Here is a 17594-nt window from a genome sequence, read left to right on the forward strand (position 1 = left end):
ATATGGCCTTCTTTTTCGCAAGTGCCGTCCTGGTCATTTGCGTGGAGAAGACGACGGCACCATTCTCCTGGAGGGTCTCTGTTGGCACGGTGAGTTCCTCGCGGGAGAAGTGGACCTGCCGCTTGCGGTCGCACGCTTTCTTCGCTGCTTTTCCAATTTTACTTGGTTTCGCTAGGGTGGATGACGGGTTGGGGTGTGTCTCAGGGTTGTGTTTTTAGTGGTAGTGTGGTTTTAGTGGTTTTATAGGTGTACGGCGGCTTGTTTCCCGTTCCGGGCCCATGTTTTTGCTTCCGTTTCCGTATATTTCCGGTCACCGTACTTTCCGGTAGGCGCACTCTGCGGTGTCCGCTGTGATGGGTGGCGGTATTGCACCTAGGGCGACGTACGGCGGCGGTGTGGGCCGTTTTGGGGCCATTTGCGCCATCGCGGACTTTGCACTTCCGCCATGGCGTGGTGCTCGTGCCCGATGGGTCGGAATGGGCCGCTCTTTGCTCCTTCGTGCAATGGCGGAAACGCTATTTACGCTGTTGCGGTCCGGTCAGTCACTTTCCGCCAGGGTCGTAATGAGGGCCAATGTCTTTGTTTTGTCCTCAGACAATATAAATCCTGTTACACTTGATACCCTTGTCATGTGTTGTGTACCCACTCAGCGCACTTTAATACACACCTCCCCCCTTCCTATCTGGTACAATCCCCCAGGGTTTCTCCGTAGCAACATGCATCACGCAGCATTTGCCTCGCAGACGTTCCTTTGACTGACCACTCTGCTTGTCATTACACCTCGTTTTCCCGCTTATGGGCTGCATTATAAACTCATTGACAGATCTTGATGCCAGTTGCAAAGGGACATACATTAACTTAAGGCCCTCCTGCAGTTTTACTGATGGAGGCAAAGCCACTTGTGGGCTTTTCTGTTTCACCATCTTTTTAAAGCCCTGCAATTCCACACTTTCACAAATATGTGTTCAAACGTGCCCTGTCTCTCTTCTATTTGCCCTCATTATAAAAAATAGTGCACTGGTGATTTTCCACTGTACTATAACATATATTGCCCCAGTGCCAAAAATGTATTCTTTCAATACATGTCTGCACTCAGAGCAATGTGTACCCTATTGCTAATAGTGCACGGTGTAAGCACTAGGGCAAACGTGCACAGGTGCAGTTTCTGTGATGAGGCCCCATCAACACAATCATGATGTAGCTTATCAACTCCTATATCGCACAAAGGTGATGATACAGCTAAGGCTACGTTATCCATAATAGAGGACCGTGAAGACCCCACATGTAATTCACACAGAAACAATGAACATTCCTCTGGGTGGGAATAACATCAAGCACATTTTGGGAAATGATTTTCCTAATTCGGAACAACCCTCTTGTCCAATCATAATCTCATTCCTGCACGGCGATTAGTAAACAGGGCCATGGGGTACATGGCAAAATGGGAAAACAAGTCCATGCGAGCCAGAGACAACTGCTATCAAGCAGGCTGAAAGCACGCCTGCATGGCAGTACAGTGTCTAAAGTCGAATTGAAATAGCCAAAGTACTAGAGGTGTCAGAAGCTTATGCACTCTGACCCTTTGATATCTAAGAGTGAATCCTGCCAGAAAGAAGATGGCCTCATAATATGCTCGCCACCCTTCATGGTGGATTAGTAACTAAAACCAGGAACTCCGGCTTTTCCCTTAACACAGTAAACCCAGAACTGCCTGCTATGACGCAGCGCAATGTTCAGGCCGAAACATGAGTCGCCATTTGACATTTCTGTTCCCTTCACTCCAATACATACAATCTGCAGCTATCGAATTGGATGGACCTAACCTCACTCTCGTTTTCTACAGGTGCACACATGCAACCCCAGGTTCGCTGTACTTGTTTTTGAGGTATTTCAGGTGTTTGGAGCGGAGTTGGGTGAGGAGAGTTGAGTCTGCTGGAGTCTCTCTCCCTTGTCTACTACAGCGTGTGGGAGGGCTTAAAAACCCTGCACCTCGAGCGGAGCGGTGAGCGGAGTTGGGTGAGGAGAGTTAAGCCTGCTGGAGTCCGCAGGAGCCCGCGGGGGCAGAGGCAGACGCAATATGGACGCAGCCCAGAAAGCTGAGAGACCACCGTTACATCAAGGGTCGAAAAAATAGCAGAAATGAAAAATCGGACGAGGTGGTAGCAGATTCAGATACTGACAACAGCAAACAGCATCTAAGTAGTGTGAAATCGCCAGCCAGGCGGCTGAAATCCAAGACGCCTCTCAGTGAAGAAACTGCCCACGAGGGAAAAAAGGAGCTACATACTCCGAGGACTCGTTATAACAGCATGAACAACGAGCTCAGAGAGGCTTGCACAACGGCAGCTTTGTGCGTCTTCGAACCAGAGGCGGAAGACGCACAAGTAACAACAGAACCACAAGTCCCGCAAATAAATCCAAGCGGTGAAAGAAAACAAGACCTACCAGGATCCGAGTTGACCAGTGCCCTGCACACCGCCGTTAAGGCGAGTGGGTTTCCGGAAATGGCAGCCGGAGGGCAGCCGCTGACGGACCCTCAGCAGGAAAGCCGCGACGCCGAGGACCGGAGGGACCGGAGGGAGAAGAAATCACCGGAACAGCCAGCATACCGCGGAGCAGGTCAGACAGGCTTGCCTGACCCAGGGCGGGCCGGGAGGAGCCCCACGCGGATGGTGAACACAGAGGGGAATGGCCTAGAGAAACGCCGTGAGAAAGTCCGAGATCAAACAGATAGCCCCAACGAGCATACCAAAGGGACGCAGATAGCGGAATTGGCAAAGAGCCAGGCTAATAGTCTGACTGCCACTCAAGAAAGGGAAAGTGTGGATGTGGACAGTTTACCACAAGAGAATGAGGAAGGAAGAAGGCCTGACTGGCCATAAGAGAAGGATCTCAAAACAGTCGTACAAGCAAGTGTACACAGGAATCCAGGGTCTGCTGACATTGGTGAGGAATTAGGCATAAGTGAGAACGCAATAGGAGAAGAGACAAAACAAAGGGAGGAAAATCGGATGCAAGTGCCACTCAATAAATCCATCAGGCACGAAGGGAAAGAAAGCAGCACAGAAGAAAGTTGGAGAGAAAGTGAAACGGGGACGTCAGACTCAGATTCGGAAAGGGAACTGGAGAAAAAAGCCCTAGAAGCAAAACAGAAAAAAAGGATAACTACCAATAAACCAACAACGCAAAGAGAAAATCAAGAAAAGACGAATAAAATGAAAACAGCAAAGAACACCCAAGAAAGAGGATGTGCACAGCTAGGAAAAACGAAAACGACAGGAGAAAATATAAAAAAGAAACCTCCAAAAAAAAATGAGGGAATGAAAAAAGGAACATTGCCAGTATCCTTGTCAGGAACATTGAAAGCATTTTTCTTTAACCAGCAGAAACGAAAATTAGACCCGGAAAATGATCTATCGGACGCAGAACTGCTGGAAGCGGTCAAGGTAAATTCCAGAGGGGATAGCCAACAGACCCCCGGGGTCACCATGGGGCTAGAAGGATCACCAGCTATAGGTTTGTCGCAGCTCTTGCAGGAAAAAAGGAATGTGGCGACAGCAATGCGGCGGCAAATAGAAGAAAGAGAAGAAAGACGGAAGCTAAGCACCTTAAAAGAACATCAGGAGGTGCCCTCTGAAGGAGGGGGGAATACCTTAAGAATTGAAGACGACAACCAAAGACAGGCCCTGGCCCGGGAGAGGGTGTTCCAACTAAAAGATCAACGTCAAAATGCGGCTTGCCCAGATTGGGCAAAAGCACACCCGAATTTAGACCAGCTACTTCGTACCCCGGAGAAAGCAAGAGAGCTACATGGAGTGAACCAGCAAAGAGAAACACAGAAAGAACAACCTAAGTGCACAGGGATGGAGGAAAAATCACACAGAACCAGGTTAAGCGATAGCCTATTTATAGAAGCAATGGCAGCGCAGAGGAAAATAGCCAGCACACCGAAATCGCCGAAAAACAGAAGGATGAGTGAATTAGGCACGTCGATACAAAAGGAGTCCCCAAGTAAAAAACCGGATCTACTAACAATCATGTCTGCAATAACGATCGCACTGGCCCCATATTGCAAACTGTACGAAACAATAAAAGAAGGAATACAAGATAATACATCAATTCTGGCCTCTATGTCCACAAAAATCACGCATATAGAAGGATACATCACAGCTGTAGAAGAAAGAAATGACGCCTACAAGAAAGGGTGGGAAAAAGAACTCGAGGACTTAAAGAAACAAATTGAGTGCTTAAAAAGGGGGACGGAGGAGGAGAATCAAAAAACTAAAAAATCAGAGTCGGAAAGTAAAAAGGCTGCAACCACAGATAGACACAAAGGAGACCATGAGATAAAGGAAGTGATGGAGGAAAGGTCCAAACCCCCACAAATATACCCAATCAAATCGGGACTCCGAAATCATCCTCAGAGAAAAGCTCCAGTGATATTGAAACTAAAGAATAATGACAAGGTAGAGAAAGATCCACCGAAAGAGAAGGCGGAGCAGCAGGAATCAGAAAAACCAAAAGAAAAAAAAAGAGAAGGAAATAGAGAGGAAAGTTCAGAAAACAGGCCGAGAGAAGGGAAAAGAGACAAAACGAGAAGCTCTCCCCTTTCGGTTGAAGATTTTATGAGTGATACTAACTTGATGAACCTGCCCCAGCATTGGGAGACTGCCTGCAACAACTCAGTGATTGAGGTGAACACAGATCAGCAAATACAAAAACAAAAAGAATCAGAGAAAGAAATAGAAATTAGACAAAACATGAAAGCCCAAACACCAAAAAGAAGCCAAGAGGCAAGTGAGACCTAAAAGAGGAGAGAATTGGAGATACAAAAAAAGAACAGAGAAGAAGAACGAAAGCCCTCAAAAGAGCAAAGAATAAGTGAGCCGTCACCAACACACCGACAACAGGTGATAAAAAGCTCAGAGGACAACAGAAGAACTGGTATGTCGAAAGCTGAAAAACAGGAACGTATATTCAAACTTGAGAAACTAGATCCAAAAAGAGGATATATGATCCTAAATAGGAAGACGATTTTGAAATTAATGAGCAAAATGAACGCGCTGAAAATGATAAAAACAGAAGACATCACGTTAGTAGAGCCTTACCATAGAGGAAAGATCGCAAAGGCATACATTCACGTGAAAGAACCAATCCGACAAGACACAGAGGCAAATGCAGCTATTGAAATGGGCCAAAATGGGTTTGGGTTGACAGAAATAAAAAGAGAAATACAAAAAGAAAGGAAAGAGCATCAGTACGATCAAAAAGAAAAAAGGCCACACCATTTTACTTCACGGACAGAAGAGCGGTATCGATTTAATAGAATAGGAAAACATGGAGAAGAAAAGGGTACCGACTTGGAATTGGAGTATGGACGAACGGAAGACAGAAAAGATAACCGAAGATACCATAAGGACGAAAAACAACAACAAAACACGCAGTCAAGGAAGGAGCACCAGGACAAGGGCTCAGAATACCATAACCTACACCGGAGAGCGGAACCAAGACGCTTTCAGAGACATTTTAGCCCAGAGAGAATTGGCCGCCACAGTAGAAACGAGAGAGCAAAGAAATCACCCCCGAGACAAACAAAGGAGACGTCAATGGACACGGGCCCGCTAGCATGGCTAAAAGCAGGCTTAATGCACAAAACAGAGAACTAGCAATTAACGCGGTCACCGGCACCTACGTGGGATGAACAAAGTAGTGGTGACCAAAAAGAAAGCAAGAAATGTTTCATCCTGGGGTCATGGAACACAAGAGGATACACTCACTTAACAAGACCGGGCGACGTGGGCTTAGGCGCACTAGACATCATATGTCTACAAGAAACTTGGTTACAAGAAAAACCCGGCCTAGACGGCTATGTAGTGGAAATAGCACCTGCAAGCAAGGGCTTGTTAGGCCGGCCATCCTCAGGTCTGTTGACAGCAACGAAAATGGGAGTGGGCCTGGCAACACCGATAAAACTGCATGAATCATATGAGATGCTAGTAATACTGACCACATGGACCAACGAAGGAAAATCAAAGAGCAAGGTGATTTGCAACCAAGTCATCATAATAAAAACGTATTGGAACCCCCAAAAGATGACAAACAAAACGTACTTCGCAAAAATGGCAGAGATGATAGACGAAATCAAAACAGAACACATGAATGCGGACATCATCATATGTGGTGACTTAAATGCCGATTGTAGGGAGGGGAACGAAGAAACAAAGTTGGGAAAGTGTCAAGGCACAACCCGAGAGAGAGGTATCGCATGGGAGACCTTGATTAAACCAAGAAATCTTCATAACATCGCAGCTCTATTTCCGAAGCAAAAGAACATTCCAACTTGGGAGAGCTTGAATGCAAAAGCTACCCTAAATTACATCTTTGTGTCGACAGAATTCCTACCCAGAATTGAGGAATACTAAGTTCAAAGAACCACACACAGTGATCATAATTTGCTGACATGTAAATGGACAGGATCACAAACAGAAAATCATATGTACAAACACAATCTCGAAATAAAAAACCAGCAATCTAGAGTCTGTCTAACAGAAGAAGATGTAAAAACGATAACAGCAAGATATAGACTTCCAGATGAAGCCCAAGGACAAGTACCACATATTCGACCGAACTACCTACCATTGCTAATACCATATAAAAAACCAGCGAGGAGTCAACAGAAGAAAACGTCAAATGTATTGCACACATATGATAAACTGGTGGTTGAAAGAAGAAAAGTGGTGAGGAGGTTAAGAAAAATTGCAATAAAAAGAGACCAGCAGGAAGACTGGGAAAACTGGCAGATGGAGGCTAAGAAATATAATCAGTGGCTAAAGCAACATAGATTACGGATGTACCAACAAGACGCGGAAAGTATGTTGAAAAGTCTTGGCTCAAAGAAAACAAGCGATTTCTGGAGAATAATCAAAGCAACAAATCCCTCGAAGCCACCGGAACTGACAAATCAAGTCCCTGAGTCAAGTTGGAAAGCATATCTAATGGCACAATTTGAGCGACCGAAAACACAAACAACTAAAGGATTATCAGACCCGACAGCCACTTGGGTGAACGTGGCAAATGCTACAGACATTGAAAGGACTATCAAAAACTTAAAAACATCAAGGGCCCCCGGACCCGACGGGTTGTCAAATGTCGACCTAAAGCAATCGGCGAACGCTTGGGCAGTGATAATAAGCAAAATCTTCTCACATTGTGCCCAGACAAAAATGGTCCCGGAAACATGGCTAAAGGCCATAATTGTGCCAGTGTATAAAAAAGGCGAAAGAGAAGACCCGGAAAGCTACAGGCCCATAGCGCTGTTAGACATTGTGGGCAAAATCTATGCAACCCAGCTGTTGATCCATTTCAGAACATGGGCAAATACTGCACCCTGCTTCAACATTTTTCAGACAGGATTTCAGAAGAAGGGAGGCACGACAATAAATATACTGATCCTACAGATCCTGAAAGCGAAAGTAAAAGAAGGAGCCCCAAGAATCTACCTAGCTTTCGTAGATCTATCAAAAGCTTTAGATAAAATTGACCGAGAAAAACTATGGCTAAAACTGAGCAAGTGGAAATGCCCAACGTCCATCATGGCCCCAATAAAAGCGCTTCATGAAAATACAAAAATTTGAGTAAAATTGAGCAAACAAGGCATCTTGTCGGAAGAGATTGCAATCCAGCGAGGTGTAAAACAGGGCTGCCCACTAGCTCCATCCCTGTTCATTGCTTTTTTGGGTGACTATCAGATCGAAGAGGAAAAAATACGAGCTTTCCCACCAAAAATTGGAAATGAAATCATCCCACGACTATTGTACGCAGACGATGTCATCATTATCGACCAAACTCCAATTGGGCTGCAACGAAGATTGAACAATCTGGCAAACTATATGTCAACAAATAATTTGGAAATCAACACAACAAAAACTAAAGTGATGGTCTTCGAAAAAAACGCAAACAAAAATACGAAGCAGCTGAATTGGCATTTGGAGAACGCCAAATTGGAAGTAGTCAACAAGTTTAAATACCTAGGGGTAACCTTAGATGGATCATCAGGCGACAAAGCAATACAAGATCAGTTATGGCACAAAGTTAAAAGACTTACAGCACAAACTAGACTGGTTGACAAAAAATGTGGGAAATTTTCCATTGTCCCAGCGATAAAATTTTATAAGGCAAAGGTTGTGCCTTCTATCATCTATGGTATGGAAGCCGCCTTCAACTTACCGAACTCAATATGGCAAAAACTGGAAGGTCACGTGTGGAAGGCAGTATTAGGCGTACCCAAATCAACCTCCATGCCCGCAATTAGAAGGGAATTGGGCCTGGTCTCTTTGACCTCATCAGTGAAACAAAGCAAGCTGAGACTATATAGAAAAATCATAATGGCCGATTCCTTACCAATATTTGCGGTGATATCAGAAGAATTGAAAATGGGCACCTGTAAAGCGCTCAACAATAGGGCAGCAACAATACAAGAAACGCTAAATGAAATATCATGCACAGAAGAAGATCTCAAAACAACTCCAGACCGAGTAAAGATAAAAATTGAACTCATGGATTGGATCCGTACTGTAGACACAGCGAGAGTAAATAAGCTACTCACCCACCTTCCACTGACTTTTAATAGGGTGAAAGAGCCACTGAATTACTGCAAACATTTTCCAAATAAAAAGATGAGGAGCACATTTTTGAAGGCAAGAAAATGGATAACAGCTGCCGCCTATGCAAAAATAAAGAAGAAGTGGAAACATTGCAACATCTAGTCCTAAGATGCCCAAAAACCAGTACAAACAGAGACAGATATTTACAATCATGTCTGCAAGGGGCGACGACGCTAGATGAAGAGGTGGTCTGGAATAGGCTAATCTCAGGAGGAACAACGAGATGGACCATAGCGGCCGTAAAATTGATAGATCTAGCTTTCGAAATAATTTCCAACACACAGGCCCATATGAAAACAGCAGAGGTGGCCGGGCCAGTGAAATCGCCGTTTGTAATCTAAATACGAGGAACAATTAAATAACAGGGTAATCCTGAGAGAGAAGGCGTAAAATGACCTGAGAATTGTCATCGCAAAAACGACCATGAAAAGCGCCTTGTCGCATCTGAAGAAGAAGCAAGATTCTTGTAAAAATCGTTAACATTTTTCGATTAAAAGCAAGTAAATAAAAAAAAAAAGAAAACTATGCCAACTTCCCACAGCAATCATCTGAAGTACTTGTTTATTTATATACAGGGAAGAACAATGCTATTTTCGTCGCAAAAGAACGTACAATATATAAGATATCGGATTTGATGGGAAGCAGTGAGCTTCTTACAATGAGGTGAGGGCGAGTGACATTCTGACCAAGTTGTGGTGTAAATGGAAACAGTCACCAGGGACAATACATGGGTGGACTTACATAGATTAAAGACAATCAAAATTTGACATGCTAAAGTGCAGATAGGAGGTGGTGCCTGCTATGCTTTGGGAGGGGATGTGACCATGACAGATGCAGCGTTAGAGGGGAGGCACAGAAAGTGAGGGTCAGAGGCAGGTTAAAGGCGAGGGAAAAATGTTAGCTCAAAGGAAGATGAGAGGTAGGTTAAGAGCAGTGCTCCGACAAGATTTGGGAGCGGGAGTATTTTACTCCCTATTTTTTAAAGTTGGAAGTAAAATTATTTTTAGGGAGTAAACATGTAAGTCCAGTTCCAATAAGAGTATTTTATAAGCAAGTAAATATACATTTTAACTGAAAAACTGACATGTTTTTGTAATAATTATTTCTTTGCACTTAGTTATTTATGCGCATTAAAAAAACAGGTTTACTTCTTTCGATCAGGTAGTTATAACGTTTTTTTCCTCTGATACATGCACGCCTTGTCCAAACATATCTATGGAGCTGCGCGGGTGAAAGCAGGGGCACAAGATTCTATATGTCTTTTACCTATTTTTTGTTGGGAGTATTTTTACTCCCTGTTTTTATTTTTTGGGAGTATTTGCCCATTTTATTGTAATAAAAGTGGCTGATAACCAACCCTACAGATAAGGTGTGTAAGAGGATAACTCAGTGGTGAGGAGGCAGGCTTTCAATTTGACTTTGAACAAATCGGTGTGGACTGTTTCTCAGATGTCCGGAGGAAGAGAATTCCATGCAAGTGGAGCAAGAAGAAAGAAAGAATGGAAGCGAGAGGAATCACAGGGAGAGCGAGGTGACACAAGGGTAGTCTAGGAGGCAGATGGGATATTATGAGAAGATTTGCATAGTTGGACAGAGGAGAAAAGATGCAGTGGTGCCTTACCGTGGATACATTCGGGAACCAGGAGAATACATTTAAATCTGGCCCTGTTTTGCATTATCAGCAATCCAGCCTGGTGACGGTAAGAGAAAGTAGGTGTGATGTGAAGGATTTCATAGAGAGTTCTAGTGGCAAAGTTAATGATCTCGTCGGGAGGACAGAAAGCATAGTTGGGGCAGACCAACGAGGGGGCAGACCAAAGAGGATGCTGACACAGTGGTACAGTTTAGAGAAGACACAAGTGGTTAAGAGATGCTTGTCAGTGTTGAAAGGAAGGCAGTTCCTGATTTTCCTAAAATTTACGAGGTTGAGGCAACCTGATGTTGCAGTTTTGGATATGAAAGTGGAGAAGGTGAGAGACGAGTGAGTCATAGTCATAGATGACGCTGAGGTTTCTAGTTCAAGAGAAGGAGAGAATGCCTGGTGGGAACTGGATATGCAGAGGAAGAGATGGGAGAGAGTATTTGTCAGGGAAGAAGAGCACCTCTGTTTTTGAAGAGATTAACATCAGAGAGTGCAAAGCCATCCAGTACTTAATGTCAGAAAGACAGTTGGACATTTTTATAGAGTGATCATAGAAGAGTTCAGGAAGATTTGGTTGTCGTCTGCAAAGAGTTGGTACGAGAACCCAAAGGAGGAGTCCGTTCCGGTGACTTTCTGTTAGTGCCTTTGGGTGAATCCTGTAGAGGTAATCTGTAAGGACCTTCCCTCTTTTTGTGCATTAATTGTTCACCTTTGTGGCAGATCAGACTTAGGATCCTTAACTGGGCAGAATGGAGTGTATCTTGGAGGTCCTGTCACTCTTACTCAGAGGCAGATAGGGGACAGGGTAAGAGGTTGGCACAGTGACTTTGTGACACCAACCGAAGCGTTGGGGTGGAGGAAATTAACTGAGACCATGTGGGGGGGTGAGGGAAGACTGGGAGGTAGGGGTTGGCATCACAAGAGGGCAAGGAGTGGGCCCTTTCAGGTGTCCAGTGGTGGTGGGGTGGCTCCTGTACAAGAGATGGGTGGATGCGGAGCTGGGCAAATGGCCAACTTGGGGTTGTGGGGGTTGACCCCTGCACAAGAGGCGGGGCAGAGGGAACACAAAAAGTGATTCCCTGCAGTGCCAATGCTGGGATCTGGGAAGCCAGGCTTCAGCAAAAATGGTCTGCAGTGAAATCATATGAAACCATCCTGATGCACGGTGGCCCTCCTGTGCGTGAAGTATGGTTAGCAGTGCTTAGCAGCACAATTCCTAATGCATTTGATTTTGGACACAAACAGTCCATTTCCTCCCTGTCTGTCCTGGGTTGTCTGTTCAGGCAGCAGTTATTGCTGTTATGCTTTCAGCCAATGTTCTAGGGGTGATGCTTTCTTCTCTCTCTTGGCCCAGGTACTTAGATACTTGCAAATCTGGCTACTTCCTGTCTTGTACATATACTCTGCATATCTCTGGCTCAGGACAGGTTCCGGGATAGGATACACAGTAATCTGCAGGCCACCTGTTAACTCTGGCCCTCAAAAGGGTTAGTACTTTGGCATGGGTGGCTGACAGGTTCCCTTTCCACTCTCAAGACATTTACATGATATAATTGGATTTTCTGTCTTCTATCTGGTTGGGCTATAAGTACAAGGTCAGTGCCATTTAGAGACAAACTTGTTCTCTGAGTTTGGTAAGAGGAGTAGTACTTTCTGTCCTATGGAGAATGATCTTAAATTCACTTTCTTGTCATAAGTGGTCTTTTGTTGACTGAACTTTTTTCATACGAGTAGAAACTAAGTCTCATACCAATTTCATATGTTCTTGCTTTCAGGTGGAGAATTGGGAAATGGGAATAGGGGCCTCCTCGTGTTCTTCCCAGGTTTCCCAGAGCATGCTCAGGACATCGCTCGGCTCTCTTCCATAGAGCAAGTCAAAGAGAGAGAAACCTGTGGAAGCTTGAGGGTTTTTCTTCACTGCAAATAGTGCCCATGGAATCATTTGGTCCCAGTCTTTTCAGTCCTTGTCTACCAGTTTTCATAGAATTAGTTTTACGGTTAGTGGGGAAAATGGCCTACTTGGGGTTGTGGGGGGTGACCCCTGCACAAGAGGCGGGGCAGAGGGAACACAAAAAGTGATTCCCTGCAGTGCCAATGCTGGGATCTGCGAAACCGGGCTTCAGCAAAAATGGTCTGCAGTGAAATCATATGAAACCATCCTGATGCATGGTGGCCTTCCTGTGCGTGAAGTATGGCGAGCAGTGCTTAGCAGCACAATTCCTAATGCATTTGATATTGGACACAAACAGTCAATTTCTTCCCTGTCTGTCCTGGGTTGTCTGTTCAGGCAGCACTTATTTCTAGGGGTGATGCTTTCTTCTCTCTCCTGGCCCAGGTACTTAGATACTTGTAAATCTGGCTACTTCCTCTCTTGTACATATACTCTGCATATCTCTGGCTCAGGACAGGTTCCGGGATAGGATACACAGTAATCTGCAGGCCACTTGTTAACTCAAATCAATAGAAACAAAGAGAGCAAGTCAAAGAGAGAGAAACCCGTGGAAGCTTGAGGGTTTTTCTTCACTGCAAATAGTGCCCACGGAATCATTTGGTTCCACTTTTTCCAGTCCTTGTCTACCAGTTTTCGTAGAATTAGTTTTAGGGTTTTGTTGAATCTTTCTACCAAGACATCGGTCTGGGGATGGTACACAGAAGTTTGCAAGGTGGTAATGTGCAGTAGCTCTTTGACTTCGGCCACTAGTTTACCCATAAAATTCAAACTCTGGTACGCTAGTATTTCCTTGGGAAAACCTACCCTAGAGAAATACAATAGAAGATGTTTAAGGATCTGGTGGGTACTATTATTTTGCATAGGGAATGCCTCTGGATATTGAGTTGCATAATTTACGATCACCAGTACATATTTATTACCGAATCTGGATGTTTCAAGTGGTCCAATTATGTCCATATCAATTCTCAAAAAGGGGATTTCTATGATCGGCAATGGGTTCAGAAGGGCAGGTAGTGGGATGTGCGTGCTGGTTTTTTGACAGATTTCACACGCCTGGATAAATGTTTTCACATCAGCGTGGATACCTGGCCAGTAAAACTTCCCACTAATATGCACCTGCGTTTTAGATTGTCCTAAATGCCCTCCATTAAGATTGGAATGCACAATTTCTAGTACAACCTTTCGGTGGCTTTTGGGTATTATTAATTCTGTTTTTAACATGCCTTCCGGGGAGATTTCTCTTCTGTGAAGCAATCCTTATTATACAAAGAAAAAGGGATTTCCCTTCTCTAAGCCTTCTACTTCCTGAATTGCTTGTCAAAATGCTTCAGCGAGAGCCGGATGATTTCACTGGGCCAAGGTTAGGTCGGGATAGATGGTGGGTTCTTCTCCCTTCCTTTCTTTGGTGTTAATCAATTTATCAGCTCCCCAAATCCTAAATTACCTCTTTCCGTTTTATCTAGTTCACTTTCTTTAAACTGAGGAAATAGAGCTCTTTCCAAAGATTCCCCGGGCAATTTGATCTCCCCGACGTACCTCAAACGGGACCTCGCCATGGTTTTGTAAGAGAACCTTCACATCTCCGCGAACGTTGGGATCAATAATGCCTGCTAAAACGTCTATCCTGAACTTCCACGATAAGCCAGATTTTGGGGCTAGTCGAATGTAACACCATGGAGGGGGTATTAAAATCAAGCCTGTAGGAATCATTACGCTTGTCCCAGGGGGAATACCTACTGCTACAGAAATCAAACCCTATTGATTCTTTAGAGGTGATGGAAGGGCTAGAGGCTCTATGACTAAGCTTTTGAAATTGTAGGGTTCCCCAATTAGTTTCAATTGAGTCACATCCAAACCCTAAAACCTGCCACTTCATTGCTGCTTGCCCAGAGGTAATAGCTCCATCAGCCATTTACATACCTCGATGCCGCCCTAGGGCCTCCCGAACTTCCGGGTTCAGTGTGCCAGCCCCAGAGCCCTGCAATCCTTGCTCTGATTGGGTGTGAAGCCCTGTGTTGTGAAGAGGGTCTATCCCTCTGTTTTCGCATCTCAACAGCCACTTCATTGCTGCTTGCACAGGGGTAAGAGCTCCCTGAGCCATTTACTGCATTTTGGGACTGTTTTTCCGTGTTGTGTCTGTTAACTTCGTGCACATGCCTCAAGGCCGCCCTAGGGCCTCCCGAACTTCCTTCTTCTGTGTGCCCACCCCAGAGCCCTTCTATCTTCGCTCTGATTGGGTGTGAGATCCAGTGTTGTGAAGAGGGTCTATCCCTCTGTTTTCTCATCTCTGCAGCCACTTCATTGCTGCTTGCACAGGGGTAAAATCTCCCTGAGCCATTTACTGCATTTTGGGTCACTTTTTCCGTGTTGTGTCTGTTAACTTTGTGCACGTACCTCGAGGCTGCCCTAGGTCCTCCCCAGAGCCCTCCCATCCTCCCTCTCTTCTCCCCCTCCCAGCCCGCCCCACTGCCCTGATAGGTTGTGTCGCTACTCTTAACCAACCTTCCCAGGGCAGCCCCTGCGGCTAGGGGCCCCCAGGCAAAGGGTGGCTGCAGCTAGTGTCTGGAGGTCTCGGCAGGGTAAACCAGTGGCCAGCCGCAAACCAGCAGCGATGAAGCAAGGTAGGAGTGGCCCGGGTTAGGTATAGAGCCTTCACTCTACCCTAATAACATGGCCGCAGAGCAGACACTCAGACTTACTTTTATCCAGTATTTAAAATTGCACTGTAAAAGTATTTACATTTGCACTGTGAAACCTAGGCCTTTTCCTAGAGAACTTTTCTACTTTTTTCGAACTGCTTCTCTATTGGCTATCCTGCTCTCCTCACTAAATCTGGTAGGAAGAAGTTTAAAAAGGACATCCTGGTCTCCAACTCAGGCCTCCCTATCGCCGATACCTATACCAGTACTTCCACCAGGCAAACCCTCACCGACATGCTCTTTGTCGTCCATTCGCCAGACCTATGGACTCTACATATGGCCTCTGTGCTCTCTCCTTTTCTTCTTCTCCCATTAATGGTGGCACCTGGTGGGAGGCCCGCCTGGCCTCCTTTGACTCTTCTAAGGTCATCATTAATGTTTACCTATATGGTACCGTCTTGGTCCAAGGCTCCCAAGCCAACCTCCTGCTCTTTGATAGATGCTTCCCGCACCTCATCAATTTCTTTTCTTCTCCTGCTGTCCCCTCTCTCCCCCCCACTGCCTCCTTGCCTCCCCCTGCTGTCTCGACCTTGGCTACCCTGCCCTCTCCTCCTTCCTCTTCTGACCCCCTCAGGCTTTTTTTACAATTCCACAGGGCATACCTCTGGTTTGAACCCCTCCCCGGAAGTCTTTCAAGGACGGCAACCATCACTATATTGCCACTCTCAACTACTGCTCAACTGTCAAACACTCCTCTGACATCTGTCGCCTCCTGGAGGAACTTGACCTCAATGTCCTCGGTCTCACCGAGACATGGTTCACGGCCAGCTCTATCACAAGCTTTGACACTCTCCTCCCTGATGGCTACAAGACCCTCTGCGTACCCAGATCCAACAGTTCCGGAGGGGATGTAGCCCTGATATTCCCTGAGTGGATTCCTACCTCTGTCATTCCTATTTATGAAAGTCTTGTCAAAACAGGTTCACCCCTGTACCTCCAAAACCATCAAGGGCCACATTGACACCTTGGCTCCTACACTGGCTGACTTCTGCAACCACTCTTTCGCCACTGGAGTCTTCCCTGACGCCCTGAAGCACTCCCTTGTGCACCCTCTTCTTAAGAAACCCTCTGCCAACCCTTCCTGCCCCGCTAACTATCGCCTTATCTCCATCACTCCTTTCCTGTGCAAACTCCTCGAAAGGCTGCCCATCTCCCAGCTTAATCTTCACACTGAATCTGTTGGCTGCCTCCACGAACATCAGTTTTGCTTCAAAGCTGCAAGAAGCACAGAAACTGCTCTCCTGAACATCCATGAAGACCTGCTCTCCAACCTTGATTCCAACACCCCCTGTGTCTCCTCATCTTACTTGATCTCTCCTCTGCCTTTGACACGGTCAACCATGCCATCCTGCTCAACTGTCTCAGTGATAACATGAGTATCACTGATCAGGCCCTGGCTCGGCTGACTTCTTTCCTCTCCGATCGACCCGCCCAGGTCCATCTTGGGTCCTTCCTCTCCTCTATCGCTATCTCTTCATGTGGTGTTCCCCAGGGGTGTAACCTCTCTCGCTGGCTGTTCAGCCAATACCTGGCACTTCTTGCCCACCGCATTGCCGCTCTATGCCCCAACCTTTATGTGCTATGCAGATGACACTCAACTCATTTTCAGGCTCCCTTCCACCACCTCTTCTCCTTCTCTCATCTCTGACTGTCTCTCTGCTCTCCAGGAGTGGTGTGCCGCCAATGATCTCTGCCCTAATGCCAGTAAGACAGAGATTCTCCTCATTGGCACACCTGCTCCCTCGTTTCCTGTTGCTCTCTGGCCTACCTCTCTTGGCCCTCCTCCTGCTCCCACCTGCGAGGCTAGAAACCTTGGGGTCATCTTCAACTCCACACTTTCCTTCTCTCCTCGCATCTCTGATGTCTCCAATAAGTCACACTACCAGCTGCACCTCCTCAGAGGTATCCTTCCTTTCCTCTTCTTCCCCCAGAAGAGCTCACTCTCTCCAGAGCACTGGATCTCTCTCGGCTGGTCTACTGCAACAGCCTCTTTCTAAATCTGCCTCCCTCTACTCTCTGCCCTCTGCAACTCATCCAAAATAGGACTGTGAGACTTGTCTTTGGCCTAAAGCCCAGGGATCGTATCTCTTCAAGAATGAAATCTCTGCAAGGATTAAGTTCAAAACACTCTGCATTGTCCACAAGTCCTTCTGGGGTCTGGGGCCTCAACACCTTCAAATCTCTGTTCCTAAATACCTTCCATCTCGAGCTCTTCGCTCATCCCCCTCCAACTCCTTCAGGGTCAGTCGCTTCTCCAAGAAACAGGTGGGTGGTAGATCTCTTTCTTCTGCTGGGGCCTCCCTCTGGAACAGCCTCCCAGCCTCTCTGAAACTTGAGGAATACCATCTCCGGTTCTGGAAGCACCTCAAGACCTTCCACTTTGCTTCTGCTTTCTCTCCTCCACTCCCCTGCTGATCTCCTGGCTGAAACTAAAACTACACTGGTTACCAGGCTATCCTCTGATCTTGGGCCGAGGTACCCTCCCTGCCAGTTGCACACCTGCACTGCCCCCTGGCAACCGTTGCACTCTGGGACTGTATCTGTATCCCTACAGCCACCTACCAGCACTTCACACCTGATGTCTGCACTTACCCTTGCACTTGCCACCAGCTGGCTGCACTTCTTATTTATTGTCTTAA

At 46.0% G+C, this 17594-nt stretch overlaps 1 protein-coding gene across 3 annotated transcripts in view; it reads right to left on the reverse strand.

Moving 5' to 3' along the window:
* DAPK2 (death associated protein kinase 2) overlaps nt 1-17594 on the reverse strand; it is a 1397186-nt gene that overhangs the window by 313053 nt on the left and 1066539 nt on the right. The window lies entirely within an intron of this gene.

The sequence above is a fragment of the Ambystoma mexicanum genome, chromosome 11 (assembly GCF_040938575.1).
Source record: "Ambystoma mexicanum isolate Mex_15411 chromosome 11, UKY_AmexF1_1, whole genome shotgun sequence".
NCBI lineage: Eukaryota > Metazoa > Chordata > Amphibia > Caudata > Ambystomatidae > Ambystoma > Ambystoma mexicanum.